We start from the raw sequence: 8,031 nt of genomic DNA on the forward strand, positions 1-8,031 counted from the left end.
TAGGGAAAACATTGTCTGTACCTTTACCAGGGATAACCACAGAAACATCATCACTTAATATTTCATCTGTATTATTAAGAATCAACTGTCGAAAAAGCAATAATAATGAGGAAGAAATGACAAATAATTATACAAAATGACAATATAAGCATCAACCCACATCAATTTATTGGTGTTCTCACTGGCATGGTACCTCTTGTAATCTGAAACTTTCTCATTCACTTGTTTTTTCAATGTGTGTTTAGGTTTTCTTTTTACAACAAATATTGCATTAATCATTGCATTAATAACTCTGAGAATGATAGGGCCATTTTTAGGATTCCCAAAAAATGCAACCTCATCCACATCTTGTCTTACTAGAGCTGGGTAAGACAAGAATATAAGTGAAAAGAGCATGCAGAAATGTACGCAATGTTACAGTTATATCAACATGAATTGATATATGTATGTGCATTGTTGCTTTGTTTCTGGTACATTGTTCCTTTTTCTTAACTAAAAATAATTCTGAAATTGCTGTAATATTTCAGGCCCTGTAAAATATGCTCTGCAATCTTTGCCTATTATTCTTGATGTATTATCTGTCTTTAGTTCAGCTGAAAAGACGTTCTAGAAATGCAGCAAGTCCATTGACTTCCTACTAAGCGTTAGGAAATGTCCGTTAGTTCCAGAATATTCTTCTTAATTCATTAATTCTTTGTCCTTGCCTTCAGTAGCCAATCTGGTCTGCATGTGCAGAACTTCTTCTCTTGCTTCACAGTCAGCGGTTGTCAGAGGGGTCGTGGTCTCTCCTTTGTAGAGCTTTACATCATTCAGGTGCAGCCAGGCTCTTCTTGCTTTTAATTTAACAGCTGTGGGTGTGACCTCCTCTACTAGGTATGGTCCTTCAAAGCAGGGCTTATTCCAAGTGTGCACAAAACTTTGTGCTAGCACCCGGTTCACTTTAATCGTTTACTCAGATCACCAGGCTGTCTTCCTCAATCTTCTTTGACCCTTCCCTCGGCAGCTTCATCTTTTGAGAAATGAAAGAAATTCTAGCGGTTATATTTGTTAAATAATCATGCATCTCATCACCTAAAGCCTTTGCTACACTGTGGGCATCAGTTTCTATTCTAGTGGAAGGACCAAGAGGTATTCTCATGCAGCGTCCAGGCACAAACTCACAGGGAGTCAAGTTTGATCTGAACCAGGCTGGTTTCTCAGTGCGAACAAAGCAAAGGGCAGGTAATGCAGTCACCCTTTCTTGAAAGTCATCTTCAATTTCACTGTCCTTTCCTTGCAAAGTCTGTATAATCTTTCAAAGACATCATTGGCCTGTGGGTGATAAGCAGACAAAAACGTGTGTTTTATGCCTAATAGAAGCTGTTTAAATGAATAATTTACAAAATGCGGGCCATTGTCGGACCACAGGACTTCGCATACACCCCATCTAGGGAACACGTCACGCATGAGAAACTTGGCAGCCCAAGTAGCATTGGAGTGTGTGCACGGACCTGCCTCAATCCATCTGGAAAAGAATAAACTACCACTAACATGTACCTATATCCGTTGCATACTTGCAACATATCCACATAATATATATGTAGATGCTGAAAAGGACCATTAGACCATGGGATTGCACCTCTCACTGTCCTTAAGATGTGTCCTGCATTGAACCTCTGGCATACAATGCAGTTCACAATAAACTGTGCCACATGTTCTAATAGATTTTGTGAGAACAATCTTCTGCGATTGTTTAAGAAAGACTCTCTCTTGTTGTGTGTGTGGGGTAGTGAAGCTGCTCCAACACCACCTTCAATAATGCTAGAGGTATAACTGGCTTCCAGTGCTATCCTGTCTCCATATAGCCTCAGTGGGGGATAAAGAACACCCCTGCCTCGTCCATAAATCTTGTTTTTCTTGTGGTGCTCTACCTTGCATCACAATTAACTGTACAATAGGTAACAGATTAAACCCTTCTGACATTACCATGCATCGTCCTGACATTTGTTTAACACTCTCTACATCAAAGTTAGACATGTTTGGGAAATATGCAGCCCTTTTGGCTTCTACATCTGCGGTTTCATTACTTCAAGAAATCAAATCTGCCCTTTTAGTATGGGCTGCGCACTTCACGATTGCAATAGACAATGGAAGCTACAATAATTTAATACGCTTGTTGAATAGTGGTGCATGTTGCATGGGTGACCCATCTGCGCAGAGGAAATCCCTCCTTTTCCAGCTTAACAATCCTGCATGTATGGTTGATGTCACATATGCAGAGTCAGAGCACACTGTCACTTCCTCATCCTCACATCTCTAAATTGCGGTGATAAGTGCCACTAAATCTGCAGCTTGTGCTGAACAATGCAAAGGCAATCTTGCACTCGTCACTACCTCGAATTCACCATTCATGTTTTATTTCACTACTGCCATCCAAATATGCCTTTTGACAGTTCTTTGATCAAGTTATGAATAACCATCAATAAAAAGAACTTCCTCCCTCCAAGGTAATTTTCTCTAACATGGGGAATATCATCACAGAACTCAGTATACATGGTGCAGTCATGTACATAGTCCTCTTTCTCTATTAATTTTGCTAGAAATGTCTCTGGATTCATTGTTTTACATCTAAAAATTTTGATAGATGGACTCAAAATAATCACCTCATATCCTGATGTTCTTTGTGTAGTCAATGAACTTCTGGGTTTCTCTAAAATAGCAAATAGGGCATGCTCAACAAATAATGTCATTGAGCACCCCATTGTAATACTTGCAGCAATTTCAGTCGCAAAAGGAGCAGCAGCTAAAGCTTGTTCACAAGAATAATGTCCTTTCATTACTGGGTCTAAAATCCCACTGTAACCACGAGAGTTTTTTTCTGTGTCAGAATTGCTGTCATTACCTCTCCATTTGAGTGTGAAAACAAATACAATTCTTCATTGTAATCAGGAATTCCTAACACAGGGGCTGTGAACATGTGTTCTTTTTAATTCTTCAAATCCTTCAGTCCTTTCCTCTGTCCATGTTATTTTATTCTTGCCCACCTGTGCTTCCTAGAGTCCTTTTAAAAGTGGTTGAATGTATGTTCTGTAATCAAAAACCCAGGCCTTACAATAATTACATAGGCCTAAACATTGTTGCACCTCCTTTGCTGTCTCTGTTTTAGGAGTGTTTTGAATCGCCTCTGGTCTCTCAGGTGTCACTTTCCTTCCATCTTGAGAGATCAACTGTCCTATGTACAGGACCTCTTCCTGACAATATTGTAGCTTTTCTTTGTCTACCTTATATCCTTTCTCTGATAGTATGGTCATGAGTCGAACTGTGTCTTCTCTGCATCTTTCTTCTGTCTCGCTGCACAATAATATATCATCTACATACTGAATTATTGCACTCTCAAGCTGTTCATTACCCATATCCATCAGAAGGACCCTATTAAAGGTTGAGCGGCAATTACAGTACACCTCTGGCAAACAAGTATTTCTATATGAAAATGAGGTAAAATCCTGTGAGTCCTCATGAAGGTGAATTGAGAAGAAAACATGTTTTAAATATATGACTGTAAAATATTTAGCTGTAGCTGTGATGTTACATAATATTGTAGCTGGATTTGGAACTAGAGGAAACTCTGCTTCGACAATGTTATTGAGAGGGCAGAGATCCTGAATACATCTCCATGACTCCTCTTTTGGTTTCTATACAGGGTGGTACACAGCTGATTTGCATGGGGAATCTGATGGCACCAATATTCCATGCTGCATTAAGTGGAAATGGTTACAAATATGCCTCCTCAGCTTCACTGGACATGGGGTTCTGCTCTGCTTGTGGCAGGATCGCTCCAGGGTTGAGCTTGATTCTAACTGCTCTTACTTCTTTTAGTAGACCTACACCAAAAGGACTACTAGTTCAAAAGGTACTTGGCACGTTCTCTAAATCTTCCTGAACAAATGACAGTTTTTTTCTCACTAATACCATTCCCTGTGGTATGTCTCTGTTCTCTATTTTAATCCCATAAGTAAGAAGTATAAAAAATACGAATTCACTGTCTGAGTAGTCATCTCTAAACAACTCTTCATCTGTCAGGTCTGTCAGTCTGTAGCATTCACCAAGGGCTATCACTGCTCTCCATCCCCTTCCCTCATCATCTGTGCCATGGAAAACCACCCTTTCTTCTCTGACTGCTGCTGCTTCTAACTGTACGGGGATTATCTGTCCATCTTCACCATCCATAGGTATTTCTGGTCTAAACACAAATGCATCAGGTACTCTCAATATTTTACCTATTAATCTGGGAAGCCATGTCACTCCATACAATGATACTTCCAGATCTAGAGGAAACCCTCGTAATACCGTCTGGCCTGAAAATGCCAATATTAACTCTTTTACATTTAGAAGATGTATTTATGGAGTGGAACACACAATCCCTTTGTCCATAAAAGATATTGGGCCTCATTACGAGGTGGGCGGTAAGGGGCTAACGGCGCCGGTAAAGGCACCGGAGCCGTTAACCCCTTACCACCCTGTTATGAGGTCTGCTAGCGGGACCCGCTAAGGACGCTAAGGGCATGGCTGCCTCCAAACTCATAATGAGGCCCATTGTCATGTTTAATTTTGTCATCAAAACACATCCTAATATGTTAACTAATGCCTGTTGAAAAAAACAACAGCGGCATAGACACATCATCTTCTCCTATAGAAATTGGTAAATCATCAGTAAAAGGAACTGAACACATCACCCCAGAGAATCCCTGAGCATTAATGGCAATGCCAGACATTGGGTATTTTCCCTCTCGAACACAGGAACGAGTCACTCGAGTGTCTATAAGAAACAAAAATGTCTTGCCTCCTTTTGTTACCCTGACCCTTGGTTCCTCTTGGGGGTCTGGTGTCACTGATAGTACTGAACACATCCAGTCCCTCTGTGGGCTGTCCTATTGTGGATTTAAATTCATCTCAGTAGCCTTGAAAGGATTTCCTCCTACCATGGTCACACTCCCTATCCTAGGTTTGGATGTTTGTGTAGGCCCTGCATTTGTGTTCCATTGTGGTGCTGCTGCTTGCTGTGTCGGTACTTGCTGCGCTTGTATAGGTACTTGCTGCAGATACACTTGCAACATCTGCACTTGTGGTGGGCTTTTTTGTGCCTGCTGTATTTGCGGCACATGTGTCTGATTCAGTGTGTGATCTAGGGCATATCACTCCTGTGGTTCTGTATTATACTACGGAGAATAGCCCACCCCCCTCTTGGAGCCTGCCAGTTCTGTTGCATTCCCCCTCTACTCCTGCATGTTCGGGCTATATGTCCCATTCTCCCACAATTCCAACATTACCGTGGCTGTCCTCCATTAAAGCCTCCTCCTCCTTGGCAGTTCTGAAATCCCCCTCGTCCACCTCTAGATGTGTTCCCTCTGCCTCATGGCCAAAAGGTATATTCACCTTGATCTGCAGGGTACCCTATATTATTTGACTGCACTGGCTGTACTCCTTGTGTTACCAAACCTTCAACACTTGTCAAGACCGCTACTTCTATAGCTAACTTTGGCAATTTCTTTGGAACTAACTTTGCTTCCTCTTGTTTTCTGCCCTCAGCTTTTTTCTTATTTTCTCTTGCAACAATCTACAATGATGTACAATGGTAAACTGTATTTCTGGCCAAGGCTTCGCTTCCATCCCTACCTGTTTCTTCATCTGCCTTTGCACTGGCTCGGGCAGTGACTGACACAAAATGTTGTAAAATAATGCCACCGATTATCCCACAGTTCTCTCGTCTCAAGCCTCCAGCACTCTTGAATCACTTGAATAAAGGCAACAGGGTCTTCACCCTCACCCATTTTCCTTGTCATAATCGCACCCATGTCTGATGTATCGGGGTACTGGACTCTAAGCACTCTCCATACATTTGCTCTGCAATTATCAAATGGTGCTCCGTCATGTGTTTTGTTTTACGTGTTACACTTGCATACCCTACTCATCTCCAAATGTCGTAAGCTCTCTCTCCTAGGATGGCTGCTAGCAGGCTACTTATGATACCTCACTGTATCCAAGCTCTACACACATGACGTAAACTCCTCCCCCCTCGATAATATTCTTCCGGGGTACCCATCATAAAACAACACCGTTATCTGCTGCTAAATCAACCCACTGCTCTTCATAATTCTCTGAGTCTGGTGGGGGTGTGGTTAAGATATACAGGCATCCAAAATAATGCTCTATTTTCACCATCCTTGGTTTTACAACCCCATCCCATCTAACAGTCTAGGTTTACTTGTGTTTGTGAGAAGAGGAGCTCTACCCACTGTTATTGACACTATCATCAATGCACTCTACGACAGAATCACTGTACAACATCTCGTGTCCATCTGACACGAACAAAAAAGTATGAGCAGAAAAACCATGATGGGAACCAACAATTTTATGACAATTTCTAACCATGTAGGGGCCCACGAGAACATCGATTCGAACCAGTCATCAGCATTTACTCATTCTTCTTTTTCCATGGCAATCCTCAAATTATGACGAGCTCCTACCACATGGGTCAAAGGCCCATTGTCCACATCATTTGGGGGAGATACGGGCAGCAAGACAGATCCATTTTCTTGCACATGCCCCCTCCATATCTGTGAGCACATACATAACGTATCTGTGCTGGTGGGTCATATGCCTTCTAGCCCGTAATTCAGTCTTTATGGAATTAAGACCTTGTTACATTTATTGTTTTATTAGTTCATTTGTAACAATGCAAACGCTCTACTCTCTGTGTCACCCTGGGTGGCATCTCATTGATCTCTTCTTCGTCTGTTCCCCATTCTTCATCCTCTGCTACTCCTGCATGGGCATCTGATCTGATTGACTTGTGTTCTAAACTGTCTGTCCCTCTCAATACCTCTCATCGCTGTGGTCATCATCCTTTGTTTCAGCATGTACACCCCTAATCACTGTACTATCAATTCTAAATAAATATCACCTGCTATATAAGCTGCTCCATCCTTAAGGCCGGTGCTTCGCGTTACTCTGCACTCACGTGCAACGTGACGCTCACCGCCATTTGGACCAGTTTACTTACAATTGAAACCAGGCATTCTCCTGCATACTCACCTCCAGGAAACCGGTGCTTCATCACTTCATCTGTAGACTCATCTCCTGACATCCAGTGATCTTGATCCTGACGCCACATCACCGCACTCTGCATCCACGCACGTGGACGCTGTGAAGAAGAAGAAAGACAAGGTTAGAACATCCGTCCTAGGGCTGCGCCGCATTTGAACCCTGTGCGCCCCCTAGTTAACAACTTACCAGACACTGTGCCGCTGCAGCTTCGTTCCTCGTTCCCTCCAGCTGCCGCATTGAGCTCTGCAACTTTTGCCGGGCCGGCAATATCACCTGCAAGGGAAGAAAGCAAAAGAGCAAACATCAAAAGTGGAACGGACAGCAATACAAGACAACAAACTTTACAATACAACAAAAACAGACAATGAAAGTCAAAGGCAAACAGGAACACCTGAAGTATAGTGGCTTAGTCGCAGCAGGACTGGACTACCACATGCAAGGGACCAGTGAAGGAACTCGGCCCAGATCATACAATCACCCCTGCCAGAAGCAGCAGGACGGAGTGCTTGCCAAAACTAATCAACAAGTGAGCTTTCCAGGAACAGCGCATCCCATGAGTACCACAGTTTGGGAGAAGGGGTCTGGAAGGGGATCAGGCGCACAAGCTGGCATACTCACGCCCCCTATTCTCCATGCAGGAACAGTCCCGAGCAGCCTCACCTATTATCATCAGTCACCACATAAGCACAGAGGGCAAAGTTGGACCAGAGCAACCTCACCCCCGGGAGGGCTGCAAACATGCCACAACGCCTCCACAGAGACCAGGTGAGCGTAACAATTCTTCAACTTCACCCCTTATGTTTTGCTGCTAAATATGTGTACATGTGGCACAGAACATCTTTATTAATCATTCCTTCTTCAGGCCACGGTCTGTACATCATCCTCTCATATCAGGGACGCACTCCCTATGGTATTTTTTTATTTATTACATATTTATATGGCGCCTAT

The 8,031-nt window shown here is 42.8% G+C and overlaps 1 long non-coding RNA gene across 1 annotated transcript; it reads right to left on the minus strand.

The window, feature by feature from the left end:
- Positions 1-369: 369 nt before the first annotated feature.
- On the minus strand, positions 370-7,347 carry LOC138498634 (uncharacterized). The gene is made up of 3 exons (XR_011278798.1): positions 7,270-7,347; positions 7,072-7,180; positions 370-1,009 (listed from the first exon to the last, which is right to left on the minus strand). It is a non-coding gene; the product is annotated as an uncharacterized lncRNA (long non-coding RNA).
- Between the last annotated feature and the right edge of the window lie 684 nt (positions 7,348-8,031).

Source organism: Ambystoma mexicanum, chromosome 5q (assembly GCF_040938575.1).
Source record: "Ambystoma mexicanum isolate Mex_15411 chromosome 5q, UKY_AmexF1_1, whole genome shotgun sequence".
NCBI classification, from domain to species: Eukaryota; Metazoa; Chordata; class Amphibia; order Caudata; family Ambystomatidae; genus Ambystoma; species Ambystoma mexicanum.